Here is a 19,259-nt window from a genome sequence, read left to right as displayed (position 1 = left end):
CGCGAGTGTTGCGTCGGGCTCTCTTCAGAGTCACGGTGTAATTTTTAATGAATTTGCAAGAAGAACGATAACCAAACGATAGTTTCGTCTTTTTATTGCGTTATTTCAGGGCATCTGTCAACGAAAGACAGGACAAGATAGGTGTCTTCGATTTCCTTCGATGTACATAGCTAATCTATATCGACGGACATTCGCTGGAAAATAAAAATCTCGCGAATCAGAAACTCTGGAATAATCCCCTGAAAAGTCAAAAAATGCCGAAATTCGAACGACATCTCGAAATACAATTTTTCCAAAATATAAAATTGTTCGAAGCAGAAAATATTACAACATATACATATGAAAAATAGATCTGTTATCTGAAAAAAATTCCGAACTTTCAGTCATATTAAAAATCGGTTGAGATAACTGGAAACAATTACCTGAGATTAGAAGTCTTTTACAAGACTCTTTCAACTTCTTCAATCGAGAAATAGAAAGAGTCCTGTAAAGAATTTCTGATTCCATTCGGGACGATTGGAATATTTCGATAAAATTATATTTCGGACTTTTCCGAATTATATTTGGACTTTTCAGGAAATTGTCCCGCTTTTAAAATTTTGTACATTTTTTCGGTATATTTCAGTACAATTTTTACTAAATTTTACCATTTTTTAAGTTCTGGTGCTCTTTTATATGTTCCGTTGCGACACGAGTCTATTTAGATGCTCGGACGACCGCGGCGAATTTTAAAACAGCTTTTTGTATTTTTCGTACGCGGTGCATTATGTGTCGAATTACGAAACATTCCGAGAGAGGACGTCCTTTCCGTTTTCCGTCCTGCCGGACAACCATGGTTATCGGTTACCATTTGTTTACCACTCGACATCTCTTGTGACATCGTTTACAGGAAAAACCACGCGAATAATTTCATCGATTCACCGCTACGATGATAAAGATACGTATGACAAATGAGCGTTATGTCCGGGTTGCGGAGTCGTCTCTAAGACAGCTTGTGATTCCCCGAGTCGGCGAGTCTGTCGGACGTATAAAGGACATCTCCGACAGCCGTTGTTGCTGGCCGTAACGAGTCCGCTGGGGGAAAAGGTTACGCTCGTGCCGCCTCGATTTTTGCAGGCTCGATTGAAGCGCGTAAATGCACCCAGGTCTTATGTCTTCCTTCATTACGTCACGGCACGTACAATCGCGAACGGAAAGGTTGCCCGCTATATTTCGCGCGAGCTTCGAGCCGCGTACGTCTCACTCTGAGAGAGAGAGAGAGAGAGAGAGAGAGAGAGGGAGAGAGAGAGGGAGAGAGAGAGAGAGAGCTCTCCCATTTGAAAAAAAATTTTTCATTTTGGACGGATGTGTCTTAACCCTTTAACGCCTACTGGTAACTATAGTTATCAGAAACGCATTTAAGAATCCAGAACTTAGTTAAAAAGGGAGATATTTTCGTTTTCTTGACACTACTATAAAGGTAAATTCTTCTTCTAAAAAATGGTACACAGATTGTATGTAGATTTGATTTAGTCTGTTTTTAGCTCAGTTTTAACGATAACATGTTTTGTCAAATCCCAAGTAGGCATAGTTATCATTGTTACTGACATCTAAAAGTGCACTATAAATGAATAGATTGGTATCTGTTATAATTTTATACATTTGGAAGCTTTCTCAGATGCAAAATGTGAAATTAAAAGAATACAGAAATGACGAATCCAATATGGTGGACACGAAAACGAAGAAATCAACCTATTTTGACTATCTACATGATGATCTATAAGATATTCTTCTAAAGTAGTAAGCTTGACGCTCCGAATGATAAACTTCACTCACAAATATAGCAAAATTTCAGCTCAAAAATGTCAAGCTGACTGTCAGAGTTATGTCGTATAGATTACCCCAATTCCATTCCGGGTAAATAAAGATCAAGTTCTGAGTATGAGTTTTATGTTTCGAGGAATTTTTCCAACTATTATTAGGTATGATATAAAATTATTAAAACTAAAAAAAAATTTAACCGATCAGGCGTATTTTTCGCTTCTGGGAGTAGTTTCCGCTTGGAAAGGCAGTTTTTCGTAGATATAAAATTCTGATATTCTTTTTGGTTATCACTACTTATAGTCTTAGTTCAAAAAAACTCAAATTTTATTCTTAAAACACTTATAAAAAAGCCGGGCGTTAAAGAGTTAAGACTCGCAGAAAAATAGCGAAAAAAACTCACGAGAGGATACAAAAAATTTGTAAAAAAAAAAGAAAAAAAAAATTTTGTATCCTCTCTGTTCTTTTTTGAGTGCATTAGTTTTGAGTACATCAGGTGTCGAATGGAGAGAAGTTTTGCGAATTTTCCAGAAACTATAGTTCTCTCATTGGACTACCAGCTGCGTGCTGAACTGCATTCAAAAGAGTGCTCCAACGGGTTTGCAAACTCGTTCGGTGCTGAACAATTGAGTTTTTTATCGGAATTCACGCTGCATTTACTGCGTTCAGCAGCAAAAAAAGACAGCGCAGTGAGAGTTTTGCGCTGCGTTGCCTGCAACTTTGCAACTGCTATATGATTTTTTACTAAACTAATTTCTTATGTTTCTTCGGCTAAACGGCCGCCATTTCCTCCGCTGTGCTTTTAATACATCTGGAAAAGGGTTCAGCCGCAATTCCGGCGAAAAATCAGTGCAGCGCAAAGTGTTTTGTAAACTGCCTTTTTGCTGAGCCGACATGACGTTTACTTTCGAATTTTCGAATACTGAATAACAAGTCTTTCGAGTTTGCGCGCATTTTTGAGCGACGGTCGTGTGTGATGCGCGTCGTACTGTTAGATGCGTCAGGTATGAATAAAATATGCCTCGAATCGGTAATTACTGTCGCGTTGTAAACAAATTAAATCATAAATATTCTAATAATAAAACACGCGGAACCGCCACGATACACACACACACACACACATGCGTGCACACACGTAAGTACACGCGCTCACGCACACACGGAAATGACAATTATCATGTAACGCCTCGATATAAGCAAGTAATATCGTTATTATACACGCATGAGAACTGCATTTACGATGCAAAAGACCAAGTACGTCCCGTTTGATATATCGTAATTTGAAATCACCGTTTTAACTACCGCGATTGCCTCTCTGTCCTCCATTACGCAACCTCGCTTCATCCCGCACCCGCATCTCTCAAAAGGGTTGAACATCGCGCGCAGTCTTCACAGTTTCTCAATCACCGGTATTTTCCTTGCTCCCGCATCGTCCGTTTCCCGCTCTTGGAATGTTGCATGAATATTCATCGGTATGTAAACAAAATAAAAACGTGGACGGGATGATCCTCGATTTTGACAGCGAATTTTATAATTGCAGTGTCGCAGTCAAGATTTATCGCTTTTATACTGGATCCTCGTAGGAAGTTTGTTTACTTAAAGGAGAAAAGAAAACCTTGGAGATTGGATAATTTGTTTTTCTATTTCGTTAGAATAATCTCAACTTTCCGGTAACATTCACCTAAAAAAAAAATGTATTTTATTTGTAAAGTGATTTTTCCCATAGTCTCATATTCTAAGCGAAGCCTTTTACAGAAAAAGGACTCCTCTTTCGATAAAGCAATTAAAGTGAACCATTCGTCTAAAATTTATTAGATATTATTCTAACTGTTTTCCTCTCATTTCAAGAGGATTTCCTCTTATATCAATTAATTTTTCTCTTACATGAAGAGGAATATGTTGATTGAAATGTCGGCTTCCTTTGTGCAGTTATGCTCTACCTCCAGGAAAATGAAAAAATAAAATGAAATAAAAAACGAAAAAATACGCTCATAGGTCAGAATATTTAGAACACTTTTTAAAAAAGGTATGTGTGTTGTCATACATATAACGAAGATAATTTATCCATATTTGGTCAAATACAGTTTCTAATCTATTGCAAGAAGTTGAATAATATATTCTTTTTTTTAACTATATTTCACACAATTGGTTATGATGAACATGTTTGTAGAAGTCCGTAAACAACAACAAATTGGACAACAAAACTGATTGGAAATTTATTTGTTATGATTGATGATCTTATTTCATTCGCGTTTACTTATTGTAGAACTGGAGCCAAAAATACATTTATATATATATATATATATTACTTTTCGCTACATATATTATAATAATTTTTTCAAATTGACTGGTATAACCAGTAAGAATAAAATATAGGAAGAATAAATAATATAAAATCCCTCTTAAAAAAAGATTAAATAATCCGTGTATAAGAGGAAATTTATACAAAAATCAATAAGATTTGCATTATACATATAGCATATAATCCCTCTAACTTTAAGAATAATGTCTTTATATTATTTTCCTCTTGAGGCCGTATATAAGAATAAAATCCTCTAAAACTTAGATGATTCCGCTTGTTCTGAAATTACTTTTTTGTTTCTTCCTTGCGATTTGAGTTGACGACATTTCGCGTTCTCTTGCCAAGGATCAGAGAGGATAGAATGAAAAACAGAAAAATTCTGAAAGACTTTCGGAGAGGCAGGAACCAAAATCGCGGCTTTCAGGACAATAGGGATGATCGAGGTTGTAAGGATTGCGAATAAAACACGCGACTTCCTACGAGCCGGACGGATCTTGTCAAGGCTCGGTCATCGTCGTCGTGCGCCCCGGCCACTCCTGGGAACTTTCGTGCGGTAATCTGCAATTCAGAAAGCCGAGACCCTGGTACCGTCAGTCATCGCGTATAACGGGCCGATGTAGGTGACGGCTGGAACCGCCATGCCGGGAGTAGAAAACTGCTCGCTCCGCGGGGCACACAGCCGGATCAGCTGTGCCGGCGCGCTCGCCGATCGTACGGCCGACGATTGCAAAAGTGAATCGGCGATTTCTTGAACGTCGAAAGTCCTTTCCCGCGGACGAGAGAGACGCGGCGCGCGGCTCTCGCCATACCTAATCGACGTGCTGGTGTTCCGCGGCGGAGAATCGTGCCAGCGCGCGCGCGCGACGAAGGAGGTATTTCAAAAGTCACGGGCATTGACCCGCGGGAGCCGCAAAGGTCCGGCTAATCCCTAAACGCTTGGATTCGCGACGCGTTCTCGCGAGAAAGAACTGCGGACAATAAGGTCGAGACCGGCTCGACACGTCCGTGTTGAATTGATGAGCGCAGCGAATCGCGATCGGAAGAAAGAATCCTTGCCCCTCGGCAGAGCGCCGCACAGTGGGGCCAGATGACATTTTGGGTTCAAAATTCTCTAGAGACCTGAATTTCCAACCGATCATCGACACCAATGGGTGAGGTTGATCCTGAATAAATTCCAAAGAGATCTGTCTAGTCGAAATTTTGAAAAAATTATCGGTTCAGAAGTTTATGGGTTTAGGGTTTGTCTTAAAAGTTTATCGTTTAAACTACAGTGTCTTGGGGATTCGACCTCAATGGGTTCGAGCTTATGGATATTAAATGCGAGACCCCAGAACTTATAATCACCTTTTAGAAAACTCAGAATTTCGAAGCTCATCATTTCAGTCCACATGAAGAAAGAATTAAGGATTAAAATCCCTCGGTTTTGTGCTTAACGGGTTTATATTTGATGTCTTTGTATTTTAGGCATATGAGTTTTGGGTTAATGGGTTTCTGGTTTAAGATCGATAAATCTCGGTGGTGTCTGTTGATTGGTTTCATAGTTTCAATCCGCTGAATACGCTATTAGATAGAAATAAATGTCGAATAATGAGTATTTCACAAGGTTGTAGCGTTTAACGATAATTTCTCCTCTTTTGGGGCTAGTAATTCGAGGAAAAAAGTTTTTTTTATTTTGGCAAGACAGATCTCTTCGGAATTTATTTAGGATCAACCTCATTCATTGGTGTCGATGATCGGTTGGAAATTCAGGTCTCTAGAGAATTTGGAACCAAAAAATGTCATGTGGCCCCCACTGTGTGCCGCTCGTCGAGAAGCGCGTTTGGTTTCGGAAGCTTGCCGGCTCTCAACAAGTCGCGCGAGAAGGTAGAGCGGACTCTTCAACATTTTCGAGCCCCTTTTTTCCGCGAGCTCATTGCATTCGCGCGACGAGAGTGCCCAAGGAGAGTATCGACGGAGAAGAGTCGCTTCATAGCGCGCGAGATAACGGTTGTGCTGGCGATGCGATCAGAAATCTAGCGAGGTGTCGGTTCACGAGTACGCGGCTCGCGCGAGAGCCGCGCTCCCGCCGATAAAAAAAGAATTTACTTTCAATCGCGTAGCATTGAGCCACGGCGCTCACGTGGAATACCACGTGAACGTAGGTGGCGAGAACGTGGCCGTTCTAAAGAGCAGCGGCTTGCCTGCAATTAAGGATTTACGATCGCGAAACTGGCTAACATTACGGCGAAAATGGGATCTCTCGAGACGTGACGCGAGCGGCGAATCCCCGATGTGCTTTTCGGAATTTCGACGGCGAGCATGTTCTCGGCGTCCGAGCCACCTCTCTCTCTCTCTCTCTCTCTCTCTCTCTCTCTCTCTCTCTCTCTCTCTCTCTCTCTCTTTCTCCCCCTGCCTCTCTTACGCAACGAACAACCCGATTGATCCGAGCACGCGGAGACGTCTGCCTGCGCGCCTGCCTACCTCGCGATGCGGATTTCGTTGCGAAATAACGCATCTCCCGATCGCGACGCGCCTCGCTGCGTAACCGCGCGAACGGGCGGTCGCTAAATAAATACGTTCTTGGAGAGAGAGAGAGAGAGAGAGAGAGAGAGAGAGAGAGAGAGAGAGAGAGAGAGAGAGAGAGAGAGACGCAACGCGACAGGCGAGCTCTCGTCGAGATGATCGATAATTGCAATGAGAATGCTCAGCGAGCGGAGAACACTCGGCTGTGCGGTTCACGCGAGAAATGACAGTGCAATGTTGACGGTTCGATTATCGGGCCGACTGTAATTCCGTTCACGGCACGGACGCAGGTCGAGGATAAGGACGACGAGGACGACAACGACGACGACGACTACCGTGACGACGGTGTTCGTGACGCGGCATAGCGGCGATGCGGTGAAAGCAGATATTTTGTAACATGCTCCTGCTATTCCGTTTCGTTCCATACTATACCATTCCATTCCATTCCATTCCATTTCATTCCATTCTGCAGTACTGACTACTGTCTCGTTGCGATCGCTCGACTCGACTCAACTCGGCCCGGCTCGGCTCTCGGCCGCCGCCGCGTGTCGTTTACTCTCGCGCTCGTCTCTCTGTAATCAAACGCGAGCACAATGGGGCATAGGCACACCCAGAACACTTTTCTCTCTCTCTCTCTCTCCCTCTCTCTCTCTCTCTCTCTCTCTCTCTCTCTCTCTCTCTCTCTCTCCTCGCGAGCACGTTTCGCGAGATTCTCGTTTCGCGGTTGACGAAGTCGCGCCGCGACAGTCCGCGATCGCTATTGTGCGATCGAGCGTTGTAGGAATGCGCGTATTCAAATGCGTGTTCAAATGCAAAATGGGGGAGTGTTAACCTGGCGCCATGACGGCCCGAGACGTTTTTTAGATCTATTAAATATTTTATTAAATTGCCTGTACATTAACCCTTTCACTGCCGAATTAACTTCCCTTGAGAAAATTATTAAAATATTTGGTAGTCCTACGTTTTTCGGGTCGCTGATTATGAATCTAAAGTCAGATTTGCAAAATTCAAAATGGCGGACTCAATATGACGATCATGATGTACAAAATTAATGAAAATTCCAATTATTATTAAATAATGACCAGGTCGTAATAAGAACATATGATTCTAGACGATGGAGGAACTCGATCGAGCTGGAAAAAATTTATGTGGGAAAATGTTCAATACTGCATATTTATGCTTATTAGAGATTAAACATTCATTTTTGAGTAAAATAATATTGATAGTATGGATAAGATGGAGATACAGAATGAAAACACTAGGAAAATAGAGCTAAAAAGTGCAAAAAATAAAGTTTCGGCCGTTTTTGTAAAAATATTTGTTTATAAAAAAAACCTAACCTGCAAAAAAATACTGAAAAAAATATATGTTTTTGTACAACATCAGAAAAATATTTGGTGAAAATTTCAGACCTTTACATTCAATACTCTCCGAGGAATCGATTTTTCTCTAAAAAAAATCTTTTTTTCAACTTTGATTTGTTATAAATAATCACAAATGAATAATTGAGTATAAAAACCTATTGGAGTATGCTGAACAACTATTCAGTTATCTGGGAAACTCAAATCCCCGATTAGTTCTTCAAAATTATGTGATTTACAACGCAAAATTGAATCAAAAAAAGGTGCGAAGTATACTTCCCACTAACAGTGAAAGGGTTAAGAGATTATTTTACTATTTTGTAAAAACTGATAGCCTTTTTATAGCCGACATCGTGAAGATAAACCAAGAAATATTTAGATCATCATGAACTACCTCGACGTAACATTTTACCGCCATAATAGCGCCGGATTAACGCTGGAACTGCCAAGCGAAAATAACCGGTCTGTAAAAACTTCTTCTTGTAAAAACTGATCAGATTTATGTAATGGTGCGTTTTATATTTCTAACGGACATTGCAAACGAAACTGGGGGCGTTGAATGAGCATTTTCGTGTGCTTCTGTTTAACGTAATATTTTTCCAAAAGTACTGTGATTGTTAAGTTGATAGTAAAATTCAGATTACTCGGGTAGAAATAGGTCGCGTTAGTAATCGATATTTCCAGTGTTAACGGAGGGCAGTAAGTTATATGAATAAAAGTGCGGTGAAACCGCCTCCTGGAAGGCTAGAGATACGTTACAGCTCGTTATCGTAAGAAAACAGAACGAGATCAAGACTAATGTTTGGTAATTTGTCGGATAAAACTCTCTCTTTCTTTTATTTTTTTAACGATTCGCTCAATCGTATCTCTCACTGCGCGGCGGCGGTTGATTCTTATCACAATATTTGTCTACAAACCGAAGCACTCCGTAGAAACGATACGATTCTGTTGCAACATATATAGGGCGACCCGTTTTAAATGTCCACGTAAATCTCTCGGAATACATCTCGGAGGAAGTAATACATTATTTGAAATAATGCTTCGCCAAAGTTGTTTGACTTTAAAGGGAACAATGAAATAATGACTTTGATCTGAAATATCTGTTCGAATAACGCATTTATTCTTTAATATTTTAAGTATACTGGATCATATTAGATTAAAGATTAACAAGTATCAGAGACTTCCAACAGATTTTTGCTTGGCCTGTATAACGACGTTTTTTTATACAGGCGAATGTCTGAATTGTGAAGTAATTTTACCTCAAAAAATTACGCAGAAAAAGTTAGACCAATAGCGATGTCTTCATATCTATAGTTTAGGTCCTTTGGAATTTTTAAGTTACCTTCGCTCTACCTTTTAAAGAAGATGAACAAAGGAATGTTTTGACACAAATTTAAAGACCCCTGTAATCTATAAAATTCAAAATCGGAACGATTAAAGCACGATCGATCGCGCAGTTTGTAGTTCTTAAGGATATTAAGTCTTCAAGTTCTTAGGAATATGAAGCTGTCAAGTTTCACATTGATCCTACCATACATTAATATATAGTATCTATTATATATAAAGCATCCGGAATTTTTTAGAAACGGAAAATTGCAAAGATTAATCACATTAAATTAAGAAGAAAAGTCAAGTACCATTTTGCAAGTACCATTTTGCAAAAATCGCAATAGTCATTAAGTTATTAATAGTTGAAAATAACTATATCTAGAAGTCCTTTTAATTGAAAATTTGTGTACTTATTTGCGAAATAGTAAAGAACCTTTTTGTTCAGAATGACCTAATCTACAACTATATGATGACTATTATATCTAGATAGTATCTAGATTTATGGACTATTGTATCTAGATGTATAATAGATATGAGTATATTGAACTTTGAACCCTAAATCTTGAACCTGTCGCTAGACACAATAGCTGTCATATAATTGTAAATTAGGTTATTCTGAACAAAAAAGTACTTTACCATTTTGCAAATAAGTACACAAATTTTCAAGTTATCAATTAAAAGAACTTCTAGATGTGGCCATTTCAATAATTAATAACTTCATAACTATTGCGACTTTTGCAAAATGATACTTGCCTTTTCTTCTCAGTTTGATTTGATTAATCTTTACAATTTTTCATTTCCAAAAAATCTCGGATACCCTCTAGAATATTTAAAAAAGAATTCAGAACCTTAAGAGCAGATAGTACTCATAAAATGGAGGAAAAAAGTCCTAATAAACATGGGTCGAAAAATTAATATTGTCGGAGTTGTGAACCATTATTTATTTTAATTAAAGCGAGCGATCTATTACTCGCTTTTGGTATTTGTAAAGTTTGCAGAAGATTTTCTACACGTTCTTCTTCTATTTCTACATATGCTTCACATGTTCATACCATAAAATTGCGAACACTTAAAATTCTCAGCTTTGTTCTAACTCTTTGACATGCATTTTGTATTTTTCGATGTAATTCGTCTACGTCATTTATCAGCGAAGAGTACATAATGCTCTTAAGAAACACCATAAAAAAGTCTAAAGGATTTAATCAGGAGAACGAGGGACTATTTAAATATTTATACATATATAAATATGAAATATACAGGATGTCTCATTTTAAAAAACGCACTTCGATAATTCGTCAACGAAACATTTTCAGCAAAAATGTTTCGGACAAAAGTTGTATGATTTCAAGGGGGACATAAAACAATTATATTATTTTGTTTACAAATGGCACCACTTTCGAGGTATTCACTGATCATTACTTCTCTAATTGGAAACCCCAATTTTTTATTACACCGTCTTTTTCTATCAATTAATTTAAACAACTTTTGTCTGAAACATTTTTTTATTTGCCAAATTTTTTGAAATATTTAAGGAAAACTTGATAACTTTTTCAATATTTAACTCACAACATCTCGCTAACTATTTGTCGGAAGAAAAAGTGGTACTAGACTTTTTTGTTCTATTTAGTTTCAAGAATATATTGTTATAATAGCGCTCTGACTTTTGTTAACTTATTGACTTTTGGAAATTTCAAAATCATCAAATTAACGAAAGTCAGGGCGCTATTGTAACAATATATTCTTGAGACCAAGTAGAGCAAAAAGGTTTAGTATCACTTTTTCTTCCGACAAATAGTTAGCGAGATATCGTAAGTTAAATATTGAATACATTATCAAGTTTTCCTTAAATATCTCAAAAAATATTAGGCGAATAAAAAAATATTTCAGACAAAAGTTGTTTAAATTAATTGATAGAAAAAGACGGTGTAATAAAAAATTGGGGTTTTCATTTGAGAAAAGTAATGATCAGTGAATATCTCGAAAGTGGTGCCATTTGTAAACAAATTAGTAAATAAATATAGTTGTTTTATGTCCCCCTTGAAATCATACAACTTTTGTCCGAAACATTTTTGCTGAAAATGCTTCGTTGACGAATTATCGAAGTGCGTTTTTTAAAATCGGACACCATGTATAATTTTTTATACATTATATTTGCCGCTAGCCGAGTTACCTCAATTTCATGCGGCGTTGTTTGAGCGTGTAAGCTAATTATAATTAGTGGTTTAGTCGCGGAGACAGACACCGCAGGCAGGTTGTTTAACCGTCTTCGGCGAGAGATCCCTAGTTTTCGCTTCGTTATAAGTTATATATGCATAGTACATCTCATACGAAAACACACATCGTTGCGAAAACAATACGAGTTGATGGTTTTCTTGTTTTCTTAATGTCGCGCGTTACGTGACTCAAGTACCAATCGTAAATTGGCCGACTAGCCGTTCCGTCGAGCCTGTCTGACTGGCACTCGCTTGAAATATTCAGTGTCGGAAAATGTGCGTGACCTTGACACGCACCTTCCAGAACACCGCGGTCTCTTCGTCGAGACGTGCCTCGAGCGTCGAGTGCGCGCGCTGGCGGAAATCTGCGGTCCGAAAAATTCGATCCACCCGGGAGCGAGTATCGATCACCGCTAAATGAGTCATTAATTACGTTTTCATCTATACGTTTTACAGAACCGTGATTCCATCGGCAAACGAAATGTCCGTAAATTAAGGAGACATTTCCGAAGGACGGAATACATTGGCGAATTTTTACGGGACTACATACCATTTTTGGAATTAATTCCGAGAGGCTTTATACTTGAAATAAATCAGCGAATATTAAAGCGCTAATTGGATCCGACAATGAAGATAATCGGATTATCTTAAAATACGCAGGACTCTGATGTCCGTCGCGCCAATGTCGTCAATCGTGTCGAGATACGCGAAATGGCGGCAAATGGCGTTTTTTATCGTATAGCAATAATTTGTTCTCTACTGAGAGATTATGTCAATAGTGAGAGGCCTCTTTTTTTAAAGGATTATTATTATTATTTTTTATTATTGTTATTATTATTATTATCAAAAAGAAATTGTCTTTATTTACCAGCGCCACTGTGGGGATCACGTAATCAGTGGATCGGTGGACAGAAAAGAGAAAGGTTGCGTAACATTAAATAACAATGTTACATAAAATTATCCCGTTTCTTCTGTATTTTACGCTCTGGCGGAAGAATACCGAGTCGATTCGGTTGCTGCGCAACTTGCACAAACTTGCCGATCGCGTCGTCTTGTGCAAGTCTATTTTGTATGCAGCGAATCGCGGTTCCGAATCTCGCGCGCAGCTCTTGCTCGTCGTAGAAAATAGTTCGCGTACATCGGGGCCCGTTAGAGCGACGCTGTTAATCCGTCGTGTTAATACCGTGAGAGACGTGAGCTATAATTTGCGCGCGACAAACGATCGATTCGTCGAACCTCGACACACATAACACAACGTGTCCTCGATCGCCGCTCGGCTGGTCGATATGTTACACAGCGAAGGGAACAATCGCGTCGAGAGTGATTTTCCGCATTCGACATTTGTGGTCTTATGAGCGATTTGAGCGGGGTTCAAGTAGATCGCAGATATCGCGAAGTGGTGCTGTCCATGTTCAACCGAGCGCGAAGATCTCTGGGATCTCGTTTTTGCGCGGACGGTTTATTGTCCCACATATTTTGCTGCTTCACGACTTTAACGACACACCGCGCTGCGTATCACGCGTGAGCGCGATAAAATCATCGTGAGATGTTCATTCGACCAATGTATCAGGTCGTCCCATCAATAATATAACGTCGTTTCTTGAAACCGATTTTCAGCGTAAGATATCATATTAGTATTTATTTTTACTTCCGCGCGCTCGATGTAGACTGCGGAGAGAATACCGTTTCACAGACGTAGGGGAAAGTTTGCGTATATTCGTCGTCTCTAAACAAAATAAATTGTATTTAAGAAGAGTTTGAGAAGGTTCTTTTATTTTCGGACGCCCGAGAGAGAATAGGATATATATTCGGGAATTATTCCTGATAAAACTCCGCAGAGGTTATCGATCTTCATTTGGCACATTTATCGTATAAATACTAAGGAGCGTTTAAAAAATAACGATTGTTCGGAAATATCGTATCTAAAATTAAAATTAAAATTTAATTAAAAATTTTTAATTTTAAATTTTAATGTGCGTTTTTCTCGAGACCGTGTTTCCGAAATCGACGTGCAAGATTTTTGTTGAAGACTTGAGCCGATTGACTCGCGGAATTTTTCCAGAAAAGAAATCCTTAAATTTTGAATATATTCTATTTTTTTAAAAGTGAAAGCTATGAAGTAAGTACCTCTTCAAGTAAGATAAAGAACAGCGTTGCTTATGGAATGACCTGATAGCGTAGCGTAGTGAAAGAATGCGGCGTTTCATTTTCGCGTGGGTCCCCCATCGAATTTTGCGAGTGTCACGTATACGTCGACTTACTTACCATATGCGGTTTTTGGTCAACCAAGCGGGCTCTGAAAGAGATCTCCACCTTAGATTCTCGGCGCAGTTCGGCGATGCCGGGACACGTTCTTCGTTTCTGTGCTACGCACGTCTTTTGTGCGTGTTTCGTGAGCATATACAAGCTGTTTATAAAATGTGCCATCACGTAGAGCGTATCGAGAGAATCGACCAAGCGAAGAGATAAACGAAATCTCTTCAATCGTTGGAAAGTTTAAGCCGACTTCTTATCGAAATTTATTTTAATTTCTTGATAACATATTTTTTTTCTTATTATATTCATATCATGTTAAATTTATACATGGAAGAACTCTTTTTCTTTCGTTAAATTTTACTTTATTTTATCCTATCGGAGTAAACTTTGCTTTCAATCTTCAAAGAGAACGAGTCGACTTCTTATCCAAATTTATTTTAATTTCTCAGTAACTAACTGATTCTTCTTCTTCCTGGATTCATATTGATTGATTTAATTTGGATTTGTATATGGAAATTTTTTTTGTTAAATTTTACTTTATTTACTTTATCGATAAATTTTGCTTTCAATCTTCGAGAGGAGAATAAGTCGATTTCTTACTTAAATTTATTTTAATTTTCCGACAATTAATTTATCCTTTTTACTAGATTCATATTGCTTTGGATTTGCATACGAAAATTTTTTCGTTAAATTTTACTCTATTTTATTTTATTTTATTCGATTTCTTATCCAAATCTATTTTAATTTTCCGACAACTAACCAACTTATCCTTTTTCTTACTAGATTCATATTGCTCTGGATTTATACACAGAATTTTTTTCGTTAAATTTTACTTTATTTTACTTTATTGTTAAATTTTGCTTTCAATCCTTGAAGGGAATAAGTCAATTTCTTATCCAAATTTATTTTAATTTTCCGACAATTAACTTATCTTTTCTCTTTCTAGAGATTCATATTGCTTTGAATTTGTAGATAGAATTCTTTTCGTACACTCGATTCACTCGATATACTTTACGTGTAAAAATCTGCTCGCATATTTTACACTCTATATGTACATTACATGTCACCCGACATCGTTTTACGGTGTATGAATACAGGTTAAGGTCAATACAGGGGTCACTGCAATGCTTGAAAAGAGGCTCCCGTGTTATATGCTCACGGACATAATAACGGCCGTCGCAATTAGTTAACGCGCGGGAAATTAACGAAAAAAATATTGTACAATGAGAGAGGTACTCACATAGCGCGCGCACCGTCACCGGCAATGTATTTTTTTTTTCGTCCCCGCCGACTGGTCGATGACGACGCGCTTCGCCGAAGCGCCCGGCCGTACGGAAATTAAAATTTATTTATGCAAATGCGAGTCAATCCCCACTCGGATTTATAGACGTGCGTGTAGGAAAATACGAAAATCGAAACGCACGTCGAATGCGTCAAGTGAGACACATGGGATGGGATGGCGGCTCGCTCCCTGCCAGAAATCCGCGCGGGAGCGCGGATTTTGTATTTGTACTCACGAACATGTATTTGTGTATGACGTCAGCAATTAATCCGCGGCCAGCTCGCACGGTTTACGTAAGGAGCTAGGAGCCAGGAGCCGTCGGCGTAGTGACATTTAATTTTCGTTTATGCACCGCGCGCGCGCGCATGTGCCGCCTGGCTAATTTCCACCGGCTAATTTTCTGATAAGGGCCTGATTATTTTTTCTTACATTAATCGAGCCTTAATAAGGATAGAAAGACAAGATGTGTAACAAATGATTTAACGGCTCCTCATAAGGCAATATTATGAGGGCCATAAGGCAAGATCAATAAAGCCTTATAAAACAATGATAATTAATAGAGCCTTATAAGGAAATATTTTTATTATTGTTTGAGTAAAAATATTCGTTCTTTGCATTCCAAGAAATTTAGAGTATAATTTCTTTATTTCTTTATAACTTTGTTAGTATACAACAAGAATTTTTTATTTTAAAAATATAACATACTTTACAATAAAATATAACTTTTGTACATAAAAATCCTGCTACTGTTTTTATCAAAGTTTACTGCATTTCAAAACGAAGGCAATACTAGAAAAATCCTTGGAAAAGACTAGTGAATATGGCAACTGGTAAAGCTAATAAAATTTGTTTTTAATTGCGGTATAATTAAAAAATTTCTTAAAGAATCAGATAGAGAGCGTACTTACTAAAACAATACTAAACTATGACAATTTTATCACACGCTTCAGATTTTATTAATTTTCTATAACAAGACTTGATTTTGAATATCTAAAGATCCTTAAAAGAAGCAATTCCTTAAAAGATTCTCCTAAGGGACATATCAATTTTCCATGTTAAAGTATTATTTCATAAAACTTCAAGTATCCCTAAAAAATCTTTCTTTTCTTAGCTTTCCCGAAGCCTTATTATTTATTAAATCTAAGGCATCCCTAATAAATCCTTCTAAGCCCCTCATCAGTTTTCCTTATCAAAGCCTTATTAAAATCAAAGGTATCCCTAAAAGACACATCTCGAGGCCTGATGTGGTAATAATGAGGCAATCCTTTTTAAGGCATCTTACTTTCAGCCTTATTGGGGCCTTATACTTCATAAGGATGGCCCTAACAATTTTTTGCTCGGATATCGCAACGATAGAGGCGTGCATGCATCGCGCGCGCGCGACTCTCAATGCCGCCGTTGTCGCACGCTGTTGTCTGAAAAAGCGGCGTTTCATTATATGCTACGTGCATATCGAGTATTTCGCACTACCATCCTAATTGTAATCCGCCGGCCGAGGAGACTAAACACGCTCGCGCGCGATTATGCGGCGACTGACAACACACTTCCGTTGCGACATTCCGTTACGGAGAAGCTGCGCGTTACGTTCGATTAACGCTTCGGCCGGCCGGCTCGTCCTCCAGGAATGATGTAAAGGAAAGACTACTATCGCGCGCGCGCGATTTCGACGGTTTCATATCGCCGCGTTTCGGCCGCGTTGGAAAAGGCGGTGCACGTTCTCCGGCCAGTACGAAAAGAACGGGACGCGCGTGAGGCCACGCCGCTTTCCGACTCGAGTCACGGTCGAAGTGAAATTGGTGTTGGGAACAACGTTGCGAAATATGCATACGTACTTAACTCACCTACTCTAAGGATCGGTCTAGTTCGATATGGGTCAAGGTTGCGACGTCGCAACGAGTGAGGACCCGTCACAACAGCGGCTCGATTGAGACGTCGGATCGCCGCGATGGGGAATACGGAGGCACGCGTTATGTTATCAGTCGACACGGTGTTACTTAATGGTATCCCTGGAAGAATCACACGGAAATGACGATCCCGTTAGAGCAGCTGAATTGATCGAATTTTGCCTCGGAGGAGGAGGAGGAGCCGAATGGGAAACTCGGCTGTAGGAACGAGACGATTCCCCGACTGACTTCTAACCGGCCTAATTAGTCGATCGTCTTCAGTCATGAGGAAGAATCGGAAAAGAAACTATATACAGGGTGTCCGGGATCTTTTGGAAACGAAAAATTAATCAGATTAAACTGAGAAGAAAAGTCATGTTCCATTTTGCAAAAATCGTAATAGTTGTTAAGTTATTAATGATTGAAAATAACCACATCTAGAGGCTCTCTTAATTGATAACTTGAAAATTTGCGCACTTATTGGCAAAATGGTAAAGGACTTTTCTATCCAGAATGATCTAATCTACAATTACATGACGGCTATTATGTTTAGCGATAGATATGAGTATATTGAATTTTGAATCCTGAACCTGTCATTAGACACAACAGCTGTCATTCTGAACAAAAAAGTCTTTTACCATTTTGCAAATAAGTATGCAAATTTTCAATTAAAACAGCTTTTAGATGTGGCCACTTTCAATTATTAATAAATTTTTGCAACGATTTTTGCAAAATAATATTTGACTTTTCCTCTCGGTTTGATCTGATGAATCTTCACAATTTTTCCAAATCACAATGTTTCCAAAAGATCCCGGACACATTGTATAAGAATAATAAGATTAAGGTCAATTTCTCGGCTGAGGAGTCAAGTGCCAACATGTTCTATTTAATTTTACATTACATTAAAGTTAGCGTACAGGTCCTTTTATGTCATCTTTTTATTGCGCACTCTCCGTAATTTTATATTTAGCATTTGATTGGGTATCAGCAGGACTTTTATTAAATATCGTTTCTCGTCACCGAATTCTCGTCTGGTCCCTGCTCAGTTAGTCATGAACGGAGATCTTCCTTTCCCATAGATTTGCATAGATGGAGCGCGCCTTCTTACGAGAAGTTTGAAAACAATATGTGAAGGACAGATATACAGTCTGTTCAACAAGAAAGCGTTGGTGATAATATGAAAAGAATAATGGATAAAGTTAAGTGGTTTCTTTTAAATGAAAATAGTAGATTTTTAGTAATGCGCAATTACCTAATATTTGATCCAGTCGCTTCCATTATCAATTATTGCTTGGCACCGTTTTTGCATATTTTTTACCAGATTTTCGGCGTATTCCGGTAAAGAACGCTATATTGTTTTTATTTTTATGCACAATTGCTTAAAAATAAAGACACGCTTTCCTTTAAGTTTCATCTTAAGGTATGACCACACATTTTCGATGGGATTTGCGTCTGGAGAGAATACCGGCCAATCCATCATAGTTATGCCATTTTCGAGCTTTTCTGACAGCAATGGTTTTTTCAGGGTGGACCGAAATGTGGTGATGCCACATTGTTTTCATGCAGGCGGCTTCTGATAGTATTAAGCGAGATATGTTGACCTTTTCGGCGGAGTTTTACTTGGACCTAACGCAGGATAAGACTGGGATTCGTCTGAAAGAGACGCAGGATCGCTTTGTTCTCTTTCGGAGTCGTTGCATGAGACAGCCCCCTCTCTGGCAGGTCGTCAACATTTCCAGCGGTTTTGAATCTATTTACTCACTTCCTTACGAAAGCCTCTGACTTTTTAATCGCTTTAGCAATTGTCGCGATTGTTAATTTTGAATGGTCCTTTAGAATGGTTAATAAGAAAAACTGCTTCCTAACGCTTCAAATATTTTACACTCATTTTTAAAAATAATGTTTACTTTTAATGACTACTCTATGCAACCTTTTGATGTATACTGCGCAAAAGAAGATAGATTCAAGATTCAAACGATATAAGGTAGATGGTGCGCTATTATGATTTTCTACAAAAATATCACCTATTGTTTCTTGTTGAACAGACTGTATTCCCCTTCCACTTCCATTCACGGACGTGCCATCTTCGTCTAGCTTTCTCCAATAGAGGTCAAGTTAGACAATGATCGAATGTACCTGTGGCAGAGGCCTCATCTTTTTCAGATGAAGTCTTCGAAGCCTCTTTTATGGAGCGTTCAGTCCAAGTGTGTAAATTTATATTTTCTTTCTGTGCGACTGTATGGAAAAATTCGATTCGAATAATTAAATATTGTTTTCCTCAAAATCCACGAAACGAAGAGTCGACTGTAGGAAAAAGGAAGGATTCCTGCT

General features: G+C 38.7%; 1 protein-coding gene across 8 annotated transcripts in view; it reads left to right on the top strand.

Annotated features, from left to right (window-relative positions):
• The window catches only part of sona (sol narae metalloprotease), a 116,945-nt gene that overhangs the window by 10,629 nt on the left and 87,057 nt on the right, over positions 1-19,259 (top strand). The window lies entirely within an intron of this gene.

Source organism: Harpegnathos saltator, unplaced genomic scaffold (genome assembly GCF_003227715.2).
Source record: "Harpegnathos saltator strain DR-91 unplaced genomic scaffold, Hsal_v8.6 scaffold436, whole genome shotgun sequence".
NCBI lineage: Eukaryota > Metazoa > Arthropoda > Insecta > Hymenoptera > Formicidae > Harpegnathos > Harpegnathos saltator.
This window is presented reverse-complemented; position numbering and strand designations above follow the sequence as displayed.